General features: G+C 38.9%; 1 long non-coding RNA gene across 5 annotated transcripts in view; it reads left to right on the forward strand.

Moving 5' to 3' along the window:
• Positions 1–22,180, forward strand: part of LOC110345479 (uncharacterized) — a 442,224-nt gene that overhangs the window by 387,826 nt on the left and 32,218 nt on the right. For 4 of the 5 annotated variants that reach the window (XR_015442355.1, XR_015442358.1, XR_015442359.1 and 1 more), the window contains one exon: positions 13,148–13,275. The exons of the other annotated variant lie outside the window; for it this stretch is intronic. This is a non-coding gene — a long non-coding RNA (uncharacterized LOC110345479). The remainder of the gene's footprint in view (positions 1–13,147; positions 13,276–22,180) is intronic. 5 annotated transcript variants of the gene reach the window in all.

A 22,180-nucleotide genomic window follows, 5' to 3' on the forward strand; every position in this document is an offset into this window, starting at 1 on the left:
TTCATTGACTCCAATCAGTCTTATGTTATTCTTCTTTGCATCATCTAGCAGCTGCTGGATTGATTTCCCATGGTCGCTTACAATTTTAAAGCAATTTTTCTTTTCCTGGTCATTAATTGCAATCTTATCTTCTATATCTGAAATTCTGTCTTCACATTGGTTCATACTGCTGCATAGACTTTCAATGGAGTTTTTATTCTGGAAATCTGTTTGCATCTGTTTTATGGATTCCATTTGTTCCTATGTTAGGATTCCATCATGTTCCTCAGCTCCTCTATATTTTTATCTGTGTCCTTTCTGGATTTATTAATCATGTCTTGCACTATGGGCACAATCTCTGCTGTTATGTGAGAAATTATTTCTGATTTCCTTTTTTCCAGATCCTCTTTTGTTGCCAGTTCAGGGAGTCCAGGTGGTTGAGTATAAGAGTGTTCCATCTCGTTTCCCTTTGGGTTTGCTGTAGGTGATCTGGAAGTCAGGTTCTGAGGCTTGTTTATGTGTCTTCTCAATTCAAAGAGGTTGTGGGAGTGGGGGGTGCTGCTGTCACCTGCGCAGCTCACCTCCTCTGTCTGGGAGCTGTGGCATGCCTATCCAGAAGCCTCCTCCATGCTGGAAGCCATGGCACACCGACCTGGAAGCCTCCTCTTGACTGGGAGCCGTGGCCCACTGACCCGGAAGCCTCCTCTGTGCTAGAAGGCACAGCACGCCTACCTGGAAGCTTCCTCTGGGCTGGGAGCCTTGGCACACTGATTCGGATGCTTCCTCTGGGCTTGGAGCTGTGGCATGCTGACCCAGAAGCCTCCTCCACCGATTGATAGTAATTATATGAGTCATTTATTTGTGGGAAAAGCCAGACCTAGCTTTTCTTTTTCTACATTAGCCAAGATTTTCTTTTTCCTATGGTAAAAGAATTCTGTGCACTGAGACATTAAGCCTTGTTTCTTCTGTTTGGTTCCAGTCTTTATGCCCCAGTGAGATTGTTGCTTCCTGGCTAGGCTTTTTCTCTTTCACGTTGCCTTGAATAACTTTGGAATTAATCTATATCCGTGCCTTCTTTCTCTCTCTAGAAATCATTGCTTAAGCCAAGGATTTAGCTCAGCCTGCCTCAAAAGTGCAAGGTCCCAAGTTCGATCCCCAGTACAAAAAAAAAAAAAGAAATCACTATTTAAACACACCAGGATCTGTAAAAGCTCATAACATTAATTTTCTTTCAATGTTTTTTGAGGTCAGCCAAACTGGACTTGCTCACACATTTCAACTGCAGTCTCCTTAAGGCAAGATTTCATTTCATTTTCTTGCTTTTGTCCACTGTGTTTTAGCAGCTCAAAAGGGCCACACATCCCTGGCACTGCATGAATAAATGAAATCACACATTGTAATGATGACAATAGGGCACACACTCCTCTACCTACCTGAAGAGTGTACTGCTTTTCTGACTGTTTTGCAAAATAGTAATGACTCACTGGAGGCCTCTTTCCACCTACCTGATTCCAAGCCCAGTGAATTATAAACATATTTTATTTAACAAATTCATTTTTTATTACTAGAGTCAGCTCCTATCACAATGGTTAAGGTTCTGTTTGCAGGTTCATAACTTGGCCATAAAATCTTGCTTCAGGCAGATACTTTGGTCTAATGACTCTTGGCACCAAATGTCATTATTAGAATTTTTTCTTTTAATATGAAAGAAAGTAAAAAACAAAAGAAATGGTGTGACTTAAAAACTGAACTTTTCAGACTGTATTATTTTGTCTTTAAAAAATATTCTTCTCCAACTTTAACAAAAAGAAATACCAAAAATGAGCCCTCAAAATTTGTAAAAGCAAAATAGCATCAACCTTTTCTTTGGTGTGTTTCTCAGTGGAAGTGCTACTGATGTTTTGAGTGGGACAGTTTTCTTTGTGCAGACCTGGCCTGTGCAAATTAGGCATGAATTTAATATTTCTGGTTCCATGTTACTGGGTACCTGTTATCTTTACTCTCTCCACAAACTGGGATGGTGCTGTATTGACCAACAACAGGTTCATACTCTAGGACCTCTCTGTTTCACCGATATCCTTCAGGTAGGCTGTGACCTCCTAACTTTGTGCTACTTTAACTTGCCAACAATAAAGTGCTAGAGTAGGTAAGATATAAATTTACCTAGTTACCTGGTTAGCCATGGTGAAATGATGAAATTGATGAGGTCTACTCTCAAAAATCTTTGGTATTCCTTTCCTCATCATTTTCCTTTTCTGTGGGCTTCTCTAGAAACCAGGGACTACTTGGCTGCTATTTGGATGCCTAAGTCTCCCCTGGTACTCTACTGGCTAATACTTGCTCTTTCTCCATGCATTCATCAAAATCCATCTGCCTTTCACCCATAAGAACAGGGCCCCATTTGTCTTCCCACTTGTACATCAACTAACCCCTGCTTGTAGCTCAATTTGTCATGTTTTGTGCCAGTTAATCTTTCTTGTCAACTTGACTGGATTAAGAAACTCCTGAAAAGGTGATTGGATTGTGAGGGCATTAACCTCATCAGTGGGTTAAAACATTGATGATTCCATGGTTGAATGGGCTATTGGGAAGTGGTACCTATTTGGGAAAAGTGAGTCATGGGAGCATAATCTTGAGAACTATATATGGTCCCTGGACCCTTCCTCTTTTACTCTTTCCCTCCACTCTTCTTCCTGGTCACACATGCTTTCAACCATACCCTTTTGTTATATTTCTGCCTTGGAATCAGCCAACCATGGACTGTGAGCCAAAATAAACCTCTTCTAAGTTGTGAGAGTCAAATGTTTCTCCCACCAAGAGGAAAGCTGACCAATACAGAAAATTGGTACCAAGAGTGTGGTTGCTACTGTGACTATATACCTTGCCATGTAGTTCAGAAGCCTTTGGAGCTTGTTTGAAGGAGGCTTTTTTTGAGAAGTTTGGAAATCCATGCTAGAGAAGCCCTAGAATGCTGTAAGCAGAGATTGATGGACAATTCTTGTCAGAGCTCAGAAGACCAGAATACTGATAAGAATATTTATAGTAAAGGTGAGGTTCGTGAAGTTTCATGTGGGAAGCCATTCTGTTAGAAATTGGACTAGAGGTAATGTGTGCTTCATCCTGTCAAATAATTTTGTCTATGTTTTGTCCATGCCCTAAAACTCTGAGGCAGAATTTAAGTCTAATTGGTGTAGTGGAGGAAATTTTAAGGCAGCCCAGTGTTCACTCTGTGGTATGAATACTGCTGGCTGCTTTTAGCAATATTTATAAAGATAATAGGGAGGAAAATGCAGAAAAGAAAGATTTGAAACTTTCCATTTGGTCATAAAATAGGTGCATATAAGTTTGGAGCCACATCAACTGGAAACTGGATAAAGATGTGGGTTTTTAAAAATAAAATAGAGTACTACTCAGCCATAAAGAATGAGAAACTAGAGACATTTATAGCTAAATGGGTACATATTGAGGCCATACTCATAAGTGAAATAAATAGGACACACGTGTAAATACCGAATAGTTTCTCTAGTGTGAGAAACTGAAAGTGTAAATAAGAATTAAAATGATTAAAATGAATAATTGATAATTTGAAACAGGAAGAAAAGGTCCAAAGGAGAAGGGGTGGTGGGAGAGGAAGAGGAAAGGAAAGGAGGGAAAGGAAAAATTATGAGAAAAGAAAAAAATGGAAACAAAGTCTATGTAAATAGGGGAGGGTGAAGGGGGGAAGGGAGCACAGGTAATGGGGCAAAAAATAAGAACCAAGATACATCATGTACAGGTACAAGCACCCAATGATGAATGTAACTGTATTGTACACCTAAAATGTACCAATAAAAGAATTTAAGGAAAAATAAATAAGTTTGGGGCCAAAAGAGTTATGGTTGCTGAAGAGATTAGAGCCATTAAAAAGAAACCAAGGATTTTTAGCTGGGACAAGAAGAAAGATGCTGTGAGGGACTCTTAGGAATCACCAAGATCTCACCTATTGCAGACTCAAGGGTACGAAAGTGTAAACCTTTCATTTGAGAAGAGAGCTCCTGGGCCCCCTGCTTGAGAAGAGTTGCTTAGGGAATTATTAGCTCCTTAGAAATCATTTTAGCATGCTCATCTGCCCAGGCACTGCAGTGCTGCAGCCATGAGCTAAGGAGTCTCAGCTCCTGGTTTAGCTGGCTGCTGGCCTTGGCATTCCCCACAAAAGCTGGTTTTACAGGTATGTAGAATGCAAGAGTTATGCATTCATGGAGGCTTCCACCAGGTTTCAAAAGAAGGACTGGGAAGCTAGGCATAAATGTGTGATAGAATCAGAATCCCTGCTGGCAGCCTCTGAGAGGGCCGTGTATAAAAGTGTGAGAATGGTGCTGAAGCTGTAATGGAGACCTCATGAAGATTGAGATGCCAGAAATCAGGAAAAGCCTGCCAAGGAAAACCATAGGTATCAAGTAGAGCCAGTCACAAAGAGAGGCCATGTAAACAGCAACTAGCAAGGCCATGAAGGTCAGGATACTCAAACCCTCTGGAGTTTATGTATCTCCCCATCATAGACTCTGGATGTGAACACAGAACTACAAGACTCAATGTGTGCCCTGCTGGGTTTTGGTCTTACTTTTGTTGAATTCCTTTCTATTATCACATTCCTCCTTTCTGGAATGGGAATGATTACCCTGTACCATTATATCTTAATAGATGTAATTTGCTTTTTAAATTTTATAAGGGTTCAGAGATAACAGATTTAACCCCCAGAGATTTTCAGTTTTTGAGCAATGCTGGACCTATTGAGACTTTAAGGAAGAAATTAGTGTAATTTTTGGTGTATGTGGAATTGTTATATATGTTAGGCAGAAGAGTCTTTAAGGGAAAAATTAGTGTGATTTTTGGTGAATGTGGAATTTTTATATCACTTTACACAGAAATATGACCTTGTTATTGTTTTTATTTGGAAATTAGGTATTGTTTAAGGAGATAACGATTAGGTATAAAGTTGACAAGTGGTAGACTTGTGCCAGTTAATCTTGATTGTCACTTTGACTAGACTAAAAGATTTCTGGAGAGGTGATTGGATTGAAAGGGTACTAATCTCATTATTTTGTCAACCTATTGATGAATTCGTTGCTGAATGGGCTATTAGGAGATAAGACCTAGTCAGGGAGGTAGGTCATGAAGAGATGGTCTTAGGAACTAAATCTGGACTCTGGCCCCTTCCTCTCTGGCTCTTCCCCTGTGCTCTGCTTTCTGGCTGCCATGTCCTTCTGCCATGACATTTCTGGGTTTGACTCAACCAACCATGGACTGAAGCTTCTGAAGTGGTGAGCCAAAACAAATCTCTTCTCCTTTAAGTTTCAGGTGTCAAGTATTTTGTCCCAAGGAAAGCTAACCAGTACATATCTCTTAGCAGGAGCAATACTCTGAATATGTAGCAACTGACTTGGCACTAACTAATCAGAATGGACAGAAGTGGAGGTTCCACATCCTAATGGCCCTTTCTGTGTCAGGTGTTACCCCTTTATTTGCTGGATCTGAGAGGAATGTTAGAGGAGGGATTGGTGTGGACACACTAGAGGAGCCTTAGGGCAGGGACTATTTGCAAATTAGAAATTAGAAAAATGCTTTGATATATTTACATCTGATAGTGCTATATGGTGCTTCTCCAACTCCAGAGGGGTTTGTATTTCAATAGGAGAATCCTAGGTTCTTGTTCTTGGTGCCTTATTCTAAAATAAAGAAAGGAATTTTAGGTATCATGGCATGGTAGTGAGGTAAAATTTTAAAATTTATGTATAGTCAAAATTACATACTTATTCATTTCATTCTTTTTTTTGTATTTTAACTTTTGCATTGAAAAGTTTTCACTTTATCAGTCTAATACATGCATTTTCTTTTTCTGATATAAGTGAAATATATTCTGATGTAATATGAGGATAGAATTTAATTTTATTTCAAAAATTAGCCAATTCTTATGACATCATTGTTGAAAGTCTACTTCTATTGGCCTTGGTTTAGTGCTATCCGCACAATTCCATTCTTCTGTCTGTTGTATTTTACATCAATACACACAGTTTTTGTTCTTGTAGTTTTATTAGTATATTTGGTAGTGGATGAGCCAATGCTCCAGTCTCAAATTCCCTTGACTGAGGAAATGAACTTTTGTTTGGTTTTATCAAATATCCTCTCTTCTGGAAACCTTTTCCTTATCAATCTTATTGGCACTTTTTAAAATTAGAATTGCATAAATAGATATATTAAAGAGGAAAGAATTGACATATTTACTCTATTCAGTCTTTCCACTTATCTTTATGTTAAAATATTTGTGTATATTTCTCAGTAAAATTTTATAGTTTTCTTGATGTAGTTCTTATACATTTATTTTTAGATGACTTGTATTTTTCTTATATTTATTGGTCGGTTTTATTACTGATATAATTTTACCCTTGGTACCAATTAGCTGGTTACGGTGGAGGTGAGTGTTAGGATTCTTAGCGCTTCATCTGGACTAGAAAGTGCTACCTGGACATCTCTTTGCTTGCTCTCTGGACCCCTTTCCTCAAACATGGCTTCTGACTGGAGTACTCAAAGTCTGAAATGGACTATGGTACTTACAAATGCATTTTTGAATTGTGTGGAGATTGCTTCTGGTAAACAAAGCCTAAGAATACCTAGAAATGATTGTCTATTTTGACTAAGTATGACTTTTTCTTAAATACTTACAATGGGATTCATTTCTGAGAAGTTCTTTGTAACAAGTACAAAAGGGCTCAGAAGAAATGTTCAATAATGCTTTCTTTTAAATGCCAGCTATTTACTAAAGAGAAGAATAGCTGTAGAGGGGTTAAAAGATATATTTTCTTTTGAAATCTATGGCTTCTTCCAAGTTCAGGGATAAATGTGCAATTGCTTGTGCCTTACCTGTACCTTCTAAACAACCAAAAAGCCGACTCCAGAAGAAATTTGATTTCTTCCTGAAGAAGTAGAAATGAAGAGAGGCTCACTCAACTTCAGACAAGCCCTACTTGACAAGCTCTCCAACAGGAGGTGAAGCCAGACAGGGATTGAAATAGCTTTAAGAAGCACAATTTGGTGCCCAGTCAATTGTGCTACTTGTACTTGAGGCTCAAGGAGGAAAGCAATTGTGGCTAAGAGAGACAGATCTTCCCTTAAAAAGATTCAGGATCACTGTAATAATGACATTGCCTAAGTAATCACAAAACTGAAATAAACATATTTTCTTTTCAGCTGACTGGGGGAGAATATAGGTGAGGTCTATTGCTTCTATGTTGTCAATTAAAATTGTATTTCTATGCTTTGGGTTAAAAATAGAACAAGAAGAATATTAGATTATTGGCAAAAACATCAAAGGTAAAACATACCAGAGACTTTAAGTTTTTTCTTTCCAGTCACCCTTGGCTAGGAGACTGTCAAGGTGCCAGGATGCTGGGATATTTGGATTCTGGTGGACAGGTGACTGCAAGTGTTGCATAGGCATGGATTAAAGGAAGTCACTCCAATAACTTGTGACCTTAACCCAAGCACATTGTCAGAATAGTGTTAAGCAGCTTGTAGCAAAAAAAAAAAAATGTAACATTTGAGACATCTGTTCTTTTATTTGTTTTTGGACTGTCCCTGGAAAAACTATGATCCTTCATACAAAGTAGTGGCATTTACTTTTTGGCTAAGGCAATTGGTGCTTGACCAGAGGCAACAACATCTCCTGAGAACTTGTTAGAAACACAAAGCATTAGATTTGCCCCAGATCTACTGAATCTGAAATTCGGGTGTGTGGCCATATTTTAACAGATCCTCCAGATGATTCTTAGGTATTCAAGTTTGAGAATCACTAGCTCAGGGGATTGTTTCACCTGTTGCTTTGACTTTTGATTTTTTTTTGTATCTGTTTCTTTATAAGTTACCATAGTTTTCCTTGATATCTAGTTCCCTAATTCTGATGCCACCTTCAGATGGTCAACCTGGTTCTCTCTGCTGGCTTCTTTGGAGGACTATAGGACTGATGTTTGCACATCCACATGTGAAAACACAGAGACACCTGTCACAGATGCCTGGCCCTCAAAATGTAGGTCTTCTCCATTAGCAAGACCACGTTCTACAATTATAAGACTAATTAGTCAGCATTGGTAACTATAGAAGTAAGTTGATTCATGGCAGTGATGATGTCTCATGGAATCAAACACTCTAAATTCATGCCCTCACTTTATCATTTATTGTTTTGTGAACTTAGAAGCAATTACATTATAATATTTACCTCTGAGTATTATTGTGAGGAGTAACTGAAACAATCTATCAGAATAATGGCACACTTTTACACTGTAAAAGGGTGGGGATGATTAAAATATCATCACCTCAGCCTTCAGGGTTCCCTCTTGGAATGAGTTGACCTCTGAGTAAGTCACCTCCAGCCAGGTAGTCTCATCCATTTATGTGAAAATCCTATAAAAATGTTACCAATGTCTATGTGGGCCATGATGTAAAAACAATGACAGCCACAATTTAATGTAAGAATCTATAGTTGTGGTACCAAATAGGTCCTCAGTGAGTGGTGGTGGTGATGACTGTATTTCTAACTGTAGATTAGAGTCACCATAAAGAGCAGTAACAAATGGTGTAATGGCTGCTCTGAAGGGCTTAGGAGTTTACAAGGATAACCCTGAACCTGGGATTAATTCTCCAAGAGGAAATAAGGAATCCACAGGGGCAAGTGACCTCAGTTATTCCACAAAGACTGTCAAAGGCTATCTTTACTACCATGCTATCACCATCTGTAACTCTGGTTCCCTTCCCCCTTGCTTGGTGGTTCTTCAGAAAGAAAGAGTTTCAAGACAAGCAGGTCTCTTCCTCTTTTGCTATGTGGTTTCCAAGTGAGCATCCTAGCCTGCCCAAGCTCTTATGGTCTTGATGAGCTGTGTGTGTGTGTGTGTGTGTGTGTGTGTGTGTGTGTGTGTGTGTGTCTATCATTTGGAAGTGACTGTCTCCCCAAGGTCTATATGTTCAATGAATGAAGTCTTGGTCTCCAGCCTGTGGTGATAATGGGAGATAGTAGAATCTTCAAGAGGAGGGACCTAGTGGAGGGAAGTTAGCTCACTGAAGGTATGCCCTTGCAGGGAATATTAGAACTCTAGTCCCTTTCTTTCTCTTTCTCTTTTGCTTCCTGAATGCCATGACATAAACAGAGGTTCTCTACCCTGTGATCCCCCCATGATTTAATTCCAGCACAAACCCAAAACATCAGGGCCAGGTGACTGAAGTCTCTGAAAGCATGAGCCAAGATAAACTTTTCCCCCTTTTATCTAATTATGTCAAGTATTTTGTCACAGTAATGGAAACCTGACCAAAACATTCACACACTCATAAATATTCTTTGTAAGTTTTATAACTTTTTATTTCTAAACCATTGATGTATTGGGATTTCTAAAATAAAGACAAGGCACATGTCAATAGGAAGACAAGTATTTCCTTGGAAATTGTTTCTCCTTAAGAAGTGTACAGATCTCCTCTCAAGAAATGATATGGGTAGCATGTATTTTATGATGTTGTTTTAATTTTCATTCACAAGTAAACTCTTTGATTTAATGCCAAAGAAAGGAGCATATTGGAACTATTTTGGAATATGCATGGAGATAAGGAGATGACAATAAAGGATATTAAAAAGTAGGTAGTTTGATTCCATTTTGTAGATGAAAAATGGAGGTTCTGTGTTTTAAGTACCTGGCTTAAGATCACACAGTTAATTAAGATCAAAGCTGTGATTTAAACTCAGTGCTGTTAAACCTGGCTTTATCTAACCCTAATTTAGACATTTTTGTCTCTTCTGTGCTGTCTGCCTAGAGATAAATGGAAATGGTGTGGACAAGGTGGCCCCATTGAGGAGTCACTTTGGGAGCAGGTGCTCAAGATAGAAGAAATGATTTCTGAAAGACTTATATCATACGCAGGCAGAACATGTAGAGAACAGCATGCAGTGGTATTCTTGGAATGGGTTGTCTGGGCCACTACATAGAGGAATGGATGGAATTTGAGATGAGTGCCTGTCTCAAATAAGCTATTGAATATTTCAAATAAGCTTATTGAAGCCTGTAATTAATGGTGTTATGAATTGTAAAGGGATTTAAAATCATATAGAAATCTCTTAGCACATTTATATTTCAAGCTATGGCTTCAATCACTGTTTAGACTCTTGTACATAGAATATGAAATAAATGGAAGATATTCATATTGACTTTATTTCATTTTGCTGCTTTCTATCATGTATGTAATGGTATAAATTAGTTACCAAAGATCACTCGGCCAGTGTGAAGGTTAATGTTAATTGTCCACTTGATTGGCTGGAAAGCTCCTCAAGTATTAGTAAAGCAAGCTTCTGGGTGTGTCTGGGTGGGTGGTGGGGGCATGACCTTGGGGCCTATACCTGGTTCCTGGCGTCTTCTTCCCTGATGCTTTTCCCTGTATTCTGCTTCCTGTTTACCGTGAGGTGAGCAGCTTTGCTCTGCCATACCCTTCTGCCATGATGTTTCTGCCTTGGAGCAAGCTGATCACAGACTAAAACCTCTCAAACTATGAGTGATAATAAACCTCCTTTAAGTTGTGGGTGTGTTGGGTGTTATGCTCCAGCAACAGGAAAGCTAACCAATCAATATATCTAGGCAAGGAAGGGCGGAAGGGTGAAGAGAGAAATAGCTTTCAGAATGTGCCTGACAACCTCTCTCAAAGTATCTGAGTTAAATAAGTAACAGCAAAAATATACCAAGAAATGTGACTGAATAACAATAAGTAAGTGCAGAACATTCAGAGAAACATATGTATTGCAGTTCCCATCCAGATCTGCAGCTAAAATGAGAGCCCAAGCAACTGTCTTTAGAGAATCAAGGCAGGGCCTGGCTGGTGGAGTGGAGCAAAGGAGCTAAGGGGTCCTTTGAGGCAGACACTCAATAGATTGTGAGCTCATGGGTCTGTCGTGACACAAACGTGATGCCTTGCAGTTTACCCTCATCATGCTTACTCACAGTTTGAGAGTTATGGAACAGAAGCAAGATGCCATCTGAGACCTTCCAAAGGCAGTGGATATGGAATCAGAGCAAAACTGTTATTGCTACTGACTCACCAAAGTGAGCATTGGTTCTCCTGAAAGCTGAGTTTTTTAACTGAGCAAGGGACTCAGCCTCAGAAGAAATTTCCTGGCATTGTGTGCATGCTTTTGACTTGAGTTGTAGCAATTTTCCACCACATCTACCATGTGTGTTTTGGCAGAGGGAAGTACCATGGCTATCCGGGGACAGCGGTATAAAAATGCCATGGAGGGCCAGGTATTTAGCTCAGTGGTTCTGCCTGCCTTGCAAGTGCAAGGACCCGAGTTTGATCGCCGGTACCAGAAAAAAAAAGTGCCATAGAAAGGACGCGCTGGATTCAGGAAGGAAAGAAGAAACTATAGCAAGCAAGCAAGTGAAAGACCTTGAAGTCAGGCAGGAGCACAGCTTCGGGGGTGATCCCAGGCAGATGTTCTTTCTGAGCTCTGCAGGGCTGTTTGTGAGCTTCACATGGGTGATCCCCTGATGAGGTTACTCTGATGGAATATTTTATGGCTGCAAGGTGAAAATGTTGTGAAGAGTCCATCTGTCAGAGACACCAGGAATAGTGGATGCTACTGTGCCCTGCTCATATTGCCTTGGCATTTGCTGCTCCCGTTGGCACTTTCTGCTACCAGGGCTGCCACTGCACTGTAGAGCATAGGCATGCTCAGTCCATCTGGAACAAACCAGAAGGTAACATCCTTAAAAGCAGCCCTTCCCGATGACAGAGGAAAGGTAGTTTATAAAGATTCAGTGTCCTCCCTGAGAGGTGGGAGACTTCTACAGTGGATTCTCACCTACTGTCTCCTAGAGGTCCCCGTGGGGCTGGGCTCTTGTTTCCCACAATGATCATCTGCACATGAATGCATCTACATTCCTGCTTTGCTTCCCAGTTTCACTTCACTCCTTTCCTGATGGTTCCTGGATCACCTCTCAAATACTCTATTTGAACCCAAATCTTTGTCTCAAGGTATGATTCTGGGAGAAACCAACCTAAAACAACTAGTTTAACTGAGAAGCAGGAAATATTTTTTTCTATTAAGTTTATTGGTACATTTTAGGTATACAAAACATTCATCATTGGGAACTTGTACCTGTACGTGATATATCTTGGTTCTTATTTTTCCCCATTCCCCTGCCCTCCCTTCACCCCCTCCTCCCTTCTCTATTTACAAAAAGTGTTTCCATTTTTTCTTTTTCTCGTATTTTTTCTTTTCCCTTCTCTTCTTTCCCCCACCCCTCCCACTTCCCCTATTCCTTTAGACCTTTTCTTCTAGTTTCACAATATCAATTATACATTTTGATCCTGACTTACACTTTAGTTTTTTACACCAGAGAAACTATTTGGTGTTTACACATGTGCGTCCTATTTATTTCACTTAGGAATATGGCCTCAGTGTGCATCCACTTAGCTATAAATGTCTCTAGGTTTTCCTTCTTTATGGCTGAGTAGTACTCCATTTTATAGGAAAACAACATCTGTTTTATCCAATCTCCAGTTGATGGGCATTTGGGCTAGAAACAGGAAATATTAAATAACAAAATCCCTACTTATTAACTCCTAGCATTGTAGAATGGGAAATTTAAATTTTTCTGGGAAAGAAAGTGATTCTTCAAACAGCATTTCTTTTTCTCAGGTCCCCAAATTTGGCTAATACACCAGTCATTGCTTTGGTTACTCTGGGTTGAAATCCAGAATTCAAATCTCAGACATGGTAATTAATGACTGGAGAAGACTGGTGACAGAGCTCTGAAGAAACCAACTCTCAGAGGTTCCTGTGATCTGGACCTGGGATCCCCAGGGTTATTATAGATTTACTTTAGGTCCTCTGAGTAATCCATACCTTTCACTATTTTTCTTTCTTTATTTTTTGTCAGTTTCTATGGTTCACAAAGAACTATACTAAATATATCTTCCTATTCATACCACAAGTCTGATTACCTAGTCCTTTCAATTGTTCCTTCAAAATGTCTTGCATCTAGTCATTCCTAATGTGCACCTCTATCTGAATGCAGATGCTTGTTTGGCTTGAATGTGTGTGGTTCTGTATCCTCTCAGTCATCACAGTAATTCTCCCTCTCTCTGGTTCCTGTCCTCCTAGCCACAATGATCGGGTCACGTGTAGTGCAAGAGTCCTGGCAACCATGCTCCTGTGCTTCTGACTTGTCACTAACCCCGAGGTCTTGAGCAAGGCACTCACTGCATCTGCCCTTCACTTCTCTGAAAAAGGTATAGATTCACCTGAATCATCAGTTCTCAATCTGGGGCCATTTAGTGTAAGGCAAAAACGTAAGCCATATCATTCTTCAGTGAACACAGGCTCATGAAAGGCTCACGTTTATTTATTTATTTGAGGTTACAATATTTGTGAAACTACTGGTTATTTTGTTATAAGAATCCTAAATGAACAACCCTCTTTGTCTTTTTTTTACAGTTTTGTTTTTAAAAATTAATTTTATTGAATATATATGTATAATTCATGATAGGGAATTTGTACCTGTACATGATAGATCAAGTAAATTTAATATATTTTAAATATATAGGGTTAAGAAAATTTTAAATTGCATATATGATTAAAATTATATTTATTTTGTACTATGCTGCTTTGAACTTTTTAAAATTAATTTTTGGTACCTTTTAGATATACATAATGATCACATTCATCATATGAAATTTGCACCTGTACATGATATATCTTGATTCTTCTTTTTTTCCCTTTCCTTCTCCTCCCTTCAATCCCTCTTCCTCTCTTATTTATAAAAGCTTTGTTTCTATTTTTTCCTTCTATTCTCTTTTTATTCCTTTCCCCTTCCTTCCTTTCCCCCACCCCCTCCATAGTTACCTTTCTCATTTGAACATTTTCTTCCTATTTCATAATATCTATTATACATTTTGGTCGTTATCTATACTTTCAGTTTCTCACACCAGAGAAACCATGCAATATTTGAACATGTGTATCTGATTTATTTCACTTAAGAGTGTGGTCTCAGGGTGCATCTATTTACCTAGAAATATCTCAAGTTTGTCCTTCTTTATGATACAGTAGTACTCCACTGTATAAAAAAACCACATCTTTATCCATTCATCAGTTGATGGGCATTTGGGCTCTTTCCAAGATTTAGCTATTACAAACTGTGCCACTATAAACATATATTGCTGTGCCACTATAAGCATATATCACTGTGGTATGATTCTTTTAATTCTTTTGGGAAGATACCCAGCAGAGGAATACCTGGGTCAAATGGGACCTCTAGCCCTAGTTCTTTGAGGTATCTCCATACTGATTTCCATAGTGGTTGCACCAGTCTGCACTCCCAGCAACAATGGAGAAGGGTTCCTTTCTCCCCACAACCCCACCAGCATTTGTTATTAGTTGATTTAACAGCAGCCATTGTTTCTGGAATGAGGTGGAATCTCAGTGTTGTTTTCATCTGCATTTCTCGAATTACCAGTGATGTTGAACATTTTTTCATGTTTATTTGTTATTTCTACTTCTTTGTCTGAGAAATGTCTGTTTATTTCAGATGGTTATTTTTGAATTGGGTCTTATATTTGGGGGGGGTTGATTTTTTTAACTTCTTTATATATTTTAGATTGTAGTCCTTTGTCTGAGGAACAGCTGATAAGCATTTTTTTCCCTCATTGTAGGTTGTCCCTTAGCTCTATTGGTAGTTTCTCTTGCAGTACAGAAGCTGCAAAAGCTTTTTAATAAGATGAGATCCCAGTCATTATTTCCTTGTAGTATTTCCTGCATGATTGGGATTTTGTTCATAAAGTCTTTCCCTATACCTAGTCTTTAAGAGTTCTACCTATTCTACCTTCCAGCAGATATAGTGTTCTATTATAATATGTAGATCTTTTATCCATTTCCATTTTAGAGATATAGGTCTAGTTTTAGTCTTTAGCATGTAGAAAGCCAATTTTTCTAACATCATTTATTAAAGAGGCTACCTTTCTTCCAGTGAAAGCATTTGGCTGGCCTCTTTGTCAAAGATAAGGTGGCTGAATGTGTTTGAGTTTGTTTCTTTCTGCATCTTCTAGTCTGTTCTATTGATCCTTGGGTCTGCTTTTTGTTTGTTTTTTGTTTGTTTGTTTGTTTTTGGCCAGTATCATGCTTTTATTTATTTATTTTTATCACTGTAGCTTTGTAGTATAATTTCAAGTCAGGGATTGTGCCTTTGTTGCCCAGAATTGCTGCCTTGCCTTTGTTACCCAGAATTGCTTTTGCTATTCTAGATAGCTTGTGATTGTAGATATTACCAATAAGAAGAGAGCTCTGGCTAGTGGATCCTGCAGACAAGTGAGGAGTTAGATCATGGACTTCAAATAGATGCAGCTCCTTCATTCCGTTTTCCAGACGATGCCCAGTAAGCCTGGCAGCACACAGAATCAGTGCCAAATAGGCAGCCACAGGTAGGTGAAGAAGATTGAAGCCCAAGTAAAGGAAGCAAGATGACAGCCATGGACCATTTTAAAGTCATGAAGGCAAAGAAAATAAGAAACAGTATCATCAAGAATCAAGAATGAAGGTCAAAAGCTGTAAACAGTGGCGCTCCCAAAAGCTTCTTCCTAGAAAACACCTGCTAGGAAGGGTGCTTCCATTGTTGCCCACACTGCTGGTAAAGCTAAATTCCAGCAGGAAGTGAGCACTGTGGGCAAGAAGACTCCAGACCCAAAGGGTCCTGCTCAGAAAACCACGTGCCACTTCCTCCTAATGCACAGAAAGGCCAGAAAACCACCAGCCAACATCCTGTTCTCATTGGTAACATCTACAATCACAAGCAGCTCTCTGCATGAGGCCCAAAGCTGACATATACAACTATCCTCCACAAAGCACATGAACACCATATTGGTGGTGTTGGATGAGAAAAAGAGTGTGTATTTTTTAAAGCCTGCTCCAAAAGTTTCTGACAAGAAAGCATACAAGGCCCTAAGAAATTAATAAAGGGTTTTTGACAAAAAAGTGAACATTGTTTCAAAAGATGGTGACTGGTGCTTGGGAAGGGTAAGAGGGTGTGGGTGTGGGAAGAAAATGGCTAAACTAAGGGATTTGGTATTTGAAAGGGCAAAAATTATTTGACATAATGACTGTAAGATCCCTTCTACCTATAGGATTTGCATTATTCAAATGCTTCGTAACCTCATATCACTTCTAGGTTGGTCAAAAGATCTCTTTTCTCTCACTTCCATTGGTACCCTCAGTCCAACTGGTCCAGTTTTAAGGTTCCCTGCATCTTTAGCCCTCATGTTGTCCGTCCTAAATTCACTGAACTTGTTCCTACCTCAGTTGAGATGTCATCTCCACTGATTTTGTTATGGAAAGCCTGTCTCTTGAAGACCAAATCAAGTCCTGTCTGGTTGGCGTGATCTCTGGCTGCTGCAGCCCATCTGAGCTTCCTCTCTGCTTAGAGCCCTGGAAGTTGAGAAGAATCCAGCCCACACAGTTGTACACTAGACTTTGCCCTATTTTAGATGCATGTTTTCTTTTTTCTTTTTTTCTTTTTTGGTACCCAGGATTGAACCTGGGACCTTGCACTTGTGAGGCAGGTGGCAGCACCACTGAGCTAAATCCCTGGTCCTAGATGCATGTTTTTATCACAAATGTATTGTTAATATTTTAGACAGTGAAAGAATGCCCAAGGATCAAGACTCAAGATTTGAAAAGAGATTTGAGCTCTCTGTTGAGTCCCATGATAATCTCCAAGAGATGGCAGAGCTTTAAGAGCCAAGGCCACCTTTTCAAAATGGCTCTGGACAATTATAAGGATAGCCATCACTGAGGGAGTGCCACTGTGTGCCCACTTGCTAGGCACACTTCAGCTTACAAATTTTCTTTAATCTTTACAAAATTCTGCAATGTGGTATTTAGTACTCCATTTTATTTTTTTAAAATAATTTTTAAATTTTTAAATAAATTTTTAAAATAGTGCTCCATTTTATTTTTTTAGAAACCCATATCTTCTTATCCAGTCTCCACTTGATGGGCAATTAGGCGGTTTCCAAGTTTTAGCTATCATAAACTATGAACACCCCATTTTACAGATACAGAAACTGAGGTTAAAAGTTGTGCTCAAGGCCACACATTAGTAAGTAGCTGGGACTCAAACATAGCTGACAAAAACTAATAGCTCTACTAAAGTCTAAATTTTACCATGAAAGTCCCCCAAGGTCCAGTGTATAAAAGAAAATATTTATGTTACAAACATATGGGAAGCTGAAGATAGTTAAGGCTTTCTGTGTTTTTGTTTGTTTTTTAAACAAAACGGTGTGAAAACTTTCAAAGTTGGAAGTTGCATTTGAAGTTATGATCATTTAATATATTCATATTGCCAAAACTACTATACTGGAAGTGGTTTCTTTTTTATTATAAAGGTTTAATTTTATTTAAGGCATTTACTTAATGAAATTTTTAACTCTTTAAAAAATAGAGATGCACACAATTGTTAAAAATGCCACGAAAGCTATTCTCCAGAGGAAAAGTAAATTTTTTCTTGGACTATGTGGCTGGCCCTGTAATGTAAATTAAAGTGAAATTTTGGAGAAACAATCAAATAGACAAATAAAACATCCTGCAGAGCAATTTCAAGGTAATTTCTCTGTATGTAAATCTATTGAGTTAAACAAACAAAATTCTGGAGCAAAAATAATATAGAATTAGTGAAAATTAAGGGAATAAAACAGGCCAAGGTTAATGTAGCTAACTGTAAGCTCTTCCCCTTGCTCAGCAAAGTTCCATGGGATAAGGCTTGGGTTGGGCCATAATGAACAGGTGATGGGGAGTGTTGGGTAGGGAGGGATAATGGTCATTTTTACAGGTGGTCCAGGAAGCCCTCAGTAAGAGAATGACATTGGAACAAAGCCCTTTGGAAAGAGATGATGGAAGAGGCCATGACAATGTCTGGGAAGAACACTCCAAGCAGGGCAACAGAAAGAAGGAAGACACTGGGGTAGAACTTGTGTTTTTTGTGAAGAACATACATCCTTCCCTGGAAAACAGAGTAAACTTTGTGGACATTTGGCACCTGTTTGCTCTTGCTTCCCCTGGTATGTCAGGATGTTATGATGTGTACTGAGGAAACCACTGCCCTTGGCCCCTCTTGACCAGCTATGCTGGTTTTAGTGTTAGAATTTTATATTGGGTCTCCCAGGAGTGGATCCTGATTGGGGCCTTGAAAGCAAGTAATTTACTGGGGAGATGAAAGAGGGGGTTGGAGGGGAGTGGGGAAGTTAACCAACAAAGCTGGGTCACCAGCCTGATTGCTATTCAGGGCAATGGAATTTTAACCCTGGAAGTCATGTAGGACATTTTCCTTACAGTTATCCCACTCCAGGGGTGAAGCAGTTGGGGTATTTATGCACCAATCCCTGCTAGTTAGTCAAGGGCAGTCAAGGGCTGCTTCTGGGGGCCAGAATTTCCAGTCTGTTCCATGGGTCAGGATGCTAAGGAGAGCTGTCAGGCAAAGGCATCTGTTTTAGTCACTTTCCGGTCTCTGGGACACAATACCCAACACCCATAATTTAAAGGAGGAGAGGTTTATTTTGGCTAGTGGCTTTTAGAGGATTCAATTCATAGTCAGCTGGCTCCAAGGCAGAAAGGCATGGTGGAAGTGTCTGGTGGAGAAAAACTGCTCACATCATGGCAGCTAGGAAGCAGGAAGCAAAGGGAGGGAGATAAACCTTTCTAGATCATGAGCCCAGTGACCCGTCTTTTCTGACCAGATCCTACCTCCTATTAGCACATTCAGCTCTGAACTCTTGAGTATATTTATCCACTGATGAGTCCAGCATGATCCATTCACCTTCCGAAAGTCCCATCCTTGAACACATGAGGTTTCTGGGGGACATTTTAGATTTAAATCATAGCACCATGTCAAGTAGAAAGCCAGTAGATTTTGTGCCCTAAGTTGGTAAGGGCATGCCTGTGGGTGTAAGCAGCTGAGTTGCTGGCTTCTTTTTAACATTTTGAGTCTTACTTCTCTGTCACTTGCTAGGAAAGATCAGAACCCCTACCTCCATGTCCTTCCATTACAACACAACTTTCTGGAATTGCCCACATTTACTTCTGTTTGTTTTTTAGCAAAAGATAACTAATCTGTTAAACACACATCAGTTTCAAACACCAATTTTTTAAAAAGAGTGAAAGAGAACATTTATTGCTAATTGATATCACCAGAGTGAGGATTAGTCTATGGCAGATAGACACAACAGGGAGCTTTCTCAAAGATGCTAATTAATATTAACTGTGATTCATGGAATCTTGGTCTGACAAACAACTTTGCAGTTGCTACTATCCAGGATACCAGCACAAGGAGTTTGGGAGTTAGGGAAGCATTTGTTCCTACCATGAGCTTTTCCGTACTCACTCCAGTCTGGGATGGCCCCTCTGTAATGAGATGCTCACTGTAGCACAGAGAAAACAGAGATCAGTAAACACCCCCTCCTCCACCATTCCTCAATGCCAAATATTGTGTCCCAGGGGAGGTCATGTGGCTCTTGGGAGAGTGGAATAGACTTTGCACAGGGGGCTTTGCCCAAGGGGACTTCTTTCTGCGTCCTGTGTTGCTGGTATTCTGTCAGCTTGGGATAGCTGGCTAGTGTACTAAGAATGGTTTTTACTCTTTAAAGTGGTTGGGGAAAAGATCAAAAGAAGAGTAATAATTTAGGACACCTGAAAATTATATAATATCCAACATTCAGTATCATAAATGAATTTTATTGGAATCCAGGCTTCACACTCATTTATTTACATATTGTCTACAGTGGCAGACTTGAGTAGTTATGACAATGACCTCATGGACCAAAAAGCCTGAAATATTTATATAGAACCCTTTACAAAGAACTTGGCTGACTCTTACAATAAATAATGGTTTTGTTGAGGATCTACTCCCCTTGGATAAATATCTAGAATTGAGAATGAGATGCCAAGCAGCTACATTTAGAGTGAATCAACCCCCAAGGGCAGAGGGGTAGTCAAATGCAGTTCAGATCTTTGTCCCAACACACAACTACACTTGTAGCTAATTTAGAAGACTTTTGTATTTGTTTTGATACCTGTGGTTTAAAGCTGTGAGACTAATCTTGAAATAAACAAAAGCAGAGGGAAGAGGAAGCCTAAAAAGACAGGTCCTGGCTGAAGGCAGTTAGCAGGACTTACTCTGATTCTTCTTTCCTCCTATTCCTGCTTCTTCTAAAGCTATGATATTGAATATGTGAGAGTGTTAGAATTCAGATTTTTGCCAGTCTTATAACTCATCATTCAATATTGTGAATTTTATAAGAGAAATTGATAGCCTGGGAATGATCAGATAGCCAATATATTGTGCAGCTATGTAAAAGGCTACCTTAGTAACTATGAACATATAGGTTTTAGAGTTAGATTCTCTAAGAGTAAAATTTTGGCTCATTCATTTGCTAGCTGTGCAACACTGGGCATGTTAATTAATCTTTTGCTATAGTTTGAATGTCCCCTTCAAAACTCACATTGAAATTTAATAGCCAGTGAAATAAAATTGAGATGTGGGACCTTTAAAAGATATTAGGTCATGAAGGCTTCAGCCCTTTGATCTTGGCCTTTATAGCCTCCAAAACTATGAGAAATAAATTTTTTTCTTTATAAATTTCCCATCTGTTATCACAGCGGAAAACAAACTAAATCATCCTTTGATTCCCTACTTTTAACATTTATAAAATGAAACGACAAATAGTAACTCCTTTAGAGGGGTCCCTTGAGGAGTTTGTGACATATTCCCTCACAGCAGCTTAGCTTGGTGCCTGGTTATTGAAAGAGCTCAAGGAGCATTAGCTATTGTTACTATTTTAGAACTGGAGTTTGGTGCTTTCAGATGACATACTGCAGGGTCGTTGTATAAATGATATTCAGTGTGAAGCATGTCACCAGAACTTCCTGCCTCATCCAAATGGAATCTAAGTGATCCCAAAACTTAAATCTCCCTTTCCATGGGCTAGGGATTTAGCTCAGTGTTTCCACCACCTGCCTCACAACCACAAGGTCCTGAGTTCGATCCCTGGTACCAAAAGAAAAAAAAAAGATTCTTCCTCTAAATCTCTCTTTTCTTCTTTTTCAGGTCTCTGATTTTTTTCTATATTTTAATATTTTTATTGGTACGTATTTGTAGTACATGCTGATTACATTCTTGAGGAGTTGGTCCACTTACATAATATATCTTATTTCTTCTTTTCATAGCTTCCCTTTCTCCTCCTCAATCTCCCTCATCCATTTCTTGATCCTCTTCCCCTTTGCAAAAGACCTAACTCCTCAGTATTTCCTATAACCTATTATTCCTATTATCTTTTATTTTGCTATTTAATTATTTATACTCTGGGTTTCTCATGTAAGAGAACCCATGCAATATTTAAGCTTGTGGGTCTAACTTATTTCATTCAACATTATAGTCTCAAAGCACATCCATTTTCTTAAAAATGATTCAAGTTTATCCTTCATTACGGCAGAGTAGTATTCCATTGTGTATAAATGCCACATTTTCTTCATCCATTTATTTGTTGATGGATATATAGACCACTTCCAGGATTTAGCTATTATAAGTTGTGCTGCTACAAACATAGGTATGCATGTGTCACTGTAATATGATGTCTTTAACTTTTATGAGAAGATATCTAGAAGGAGAATAGCTGGGTTGAATGGAATTCGAGTTTTTTTAGGACTATTCATACTGATTTTCATAGTGGTTGTAGCAGTTTACATTCCCACTAACAATGAAGAAGGATTCCTTTTTCCCTATAGCTTCACCAGAATTTGTTATTATTTGATTTCTTGATGTTAGGAATTCTTTTTGGAGTAAGATGGAATCTCAATGTTGTTTTAATTTTCACTTCTTTAATGTCCAGCAATGTTGAATATTTTGTCATGTATTTATTGACTATTTGTACTTACTTTTTTAAGAAGTGTCTATTTATTTAACCTGCCAGTATTTTTGATTGGGTCTTTTATTTTGGAGAGTCTAACTTTTTGTGATTTCTTGTGTCTGTGTGTCTGTGCTTGTGTCCCTGTGCGTTCTTTATATGTTCTAGATATTAGTCCTTTATTCAACCAATAGGTGACAAAATTTTTTCCCATCTATAGACTCTCTCTTCACTCTGTTGGTTGTTTCCTTTG

Source organism: Heterocephalus glaber, unplaced genomic scaffold (assembly GCF_053883595.1).
Source record: "Heterocephalus glaber isolate CG9 unplaced genomic scaffold, H.glaber_assembly_v1.0 deba00001543, whole genome shotgun sequence".
Classification (NCBI taxonomy): domain Eukaryota; kingdom Metazoa; phylum Chordata; class Mammalia; order Rodentia; family Bathyergidae; genus Heterocephalus; species Heterocephalus glaber.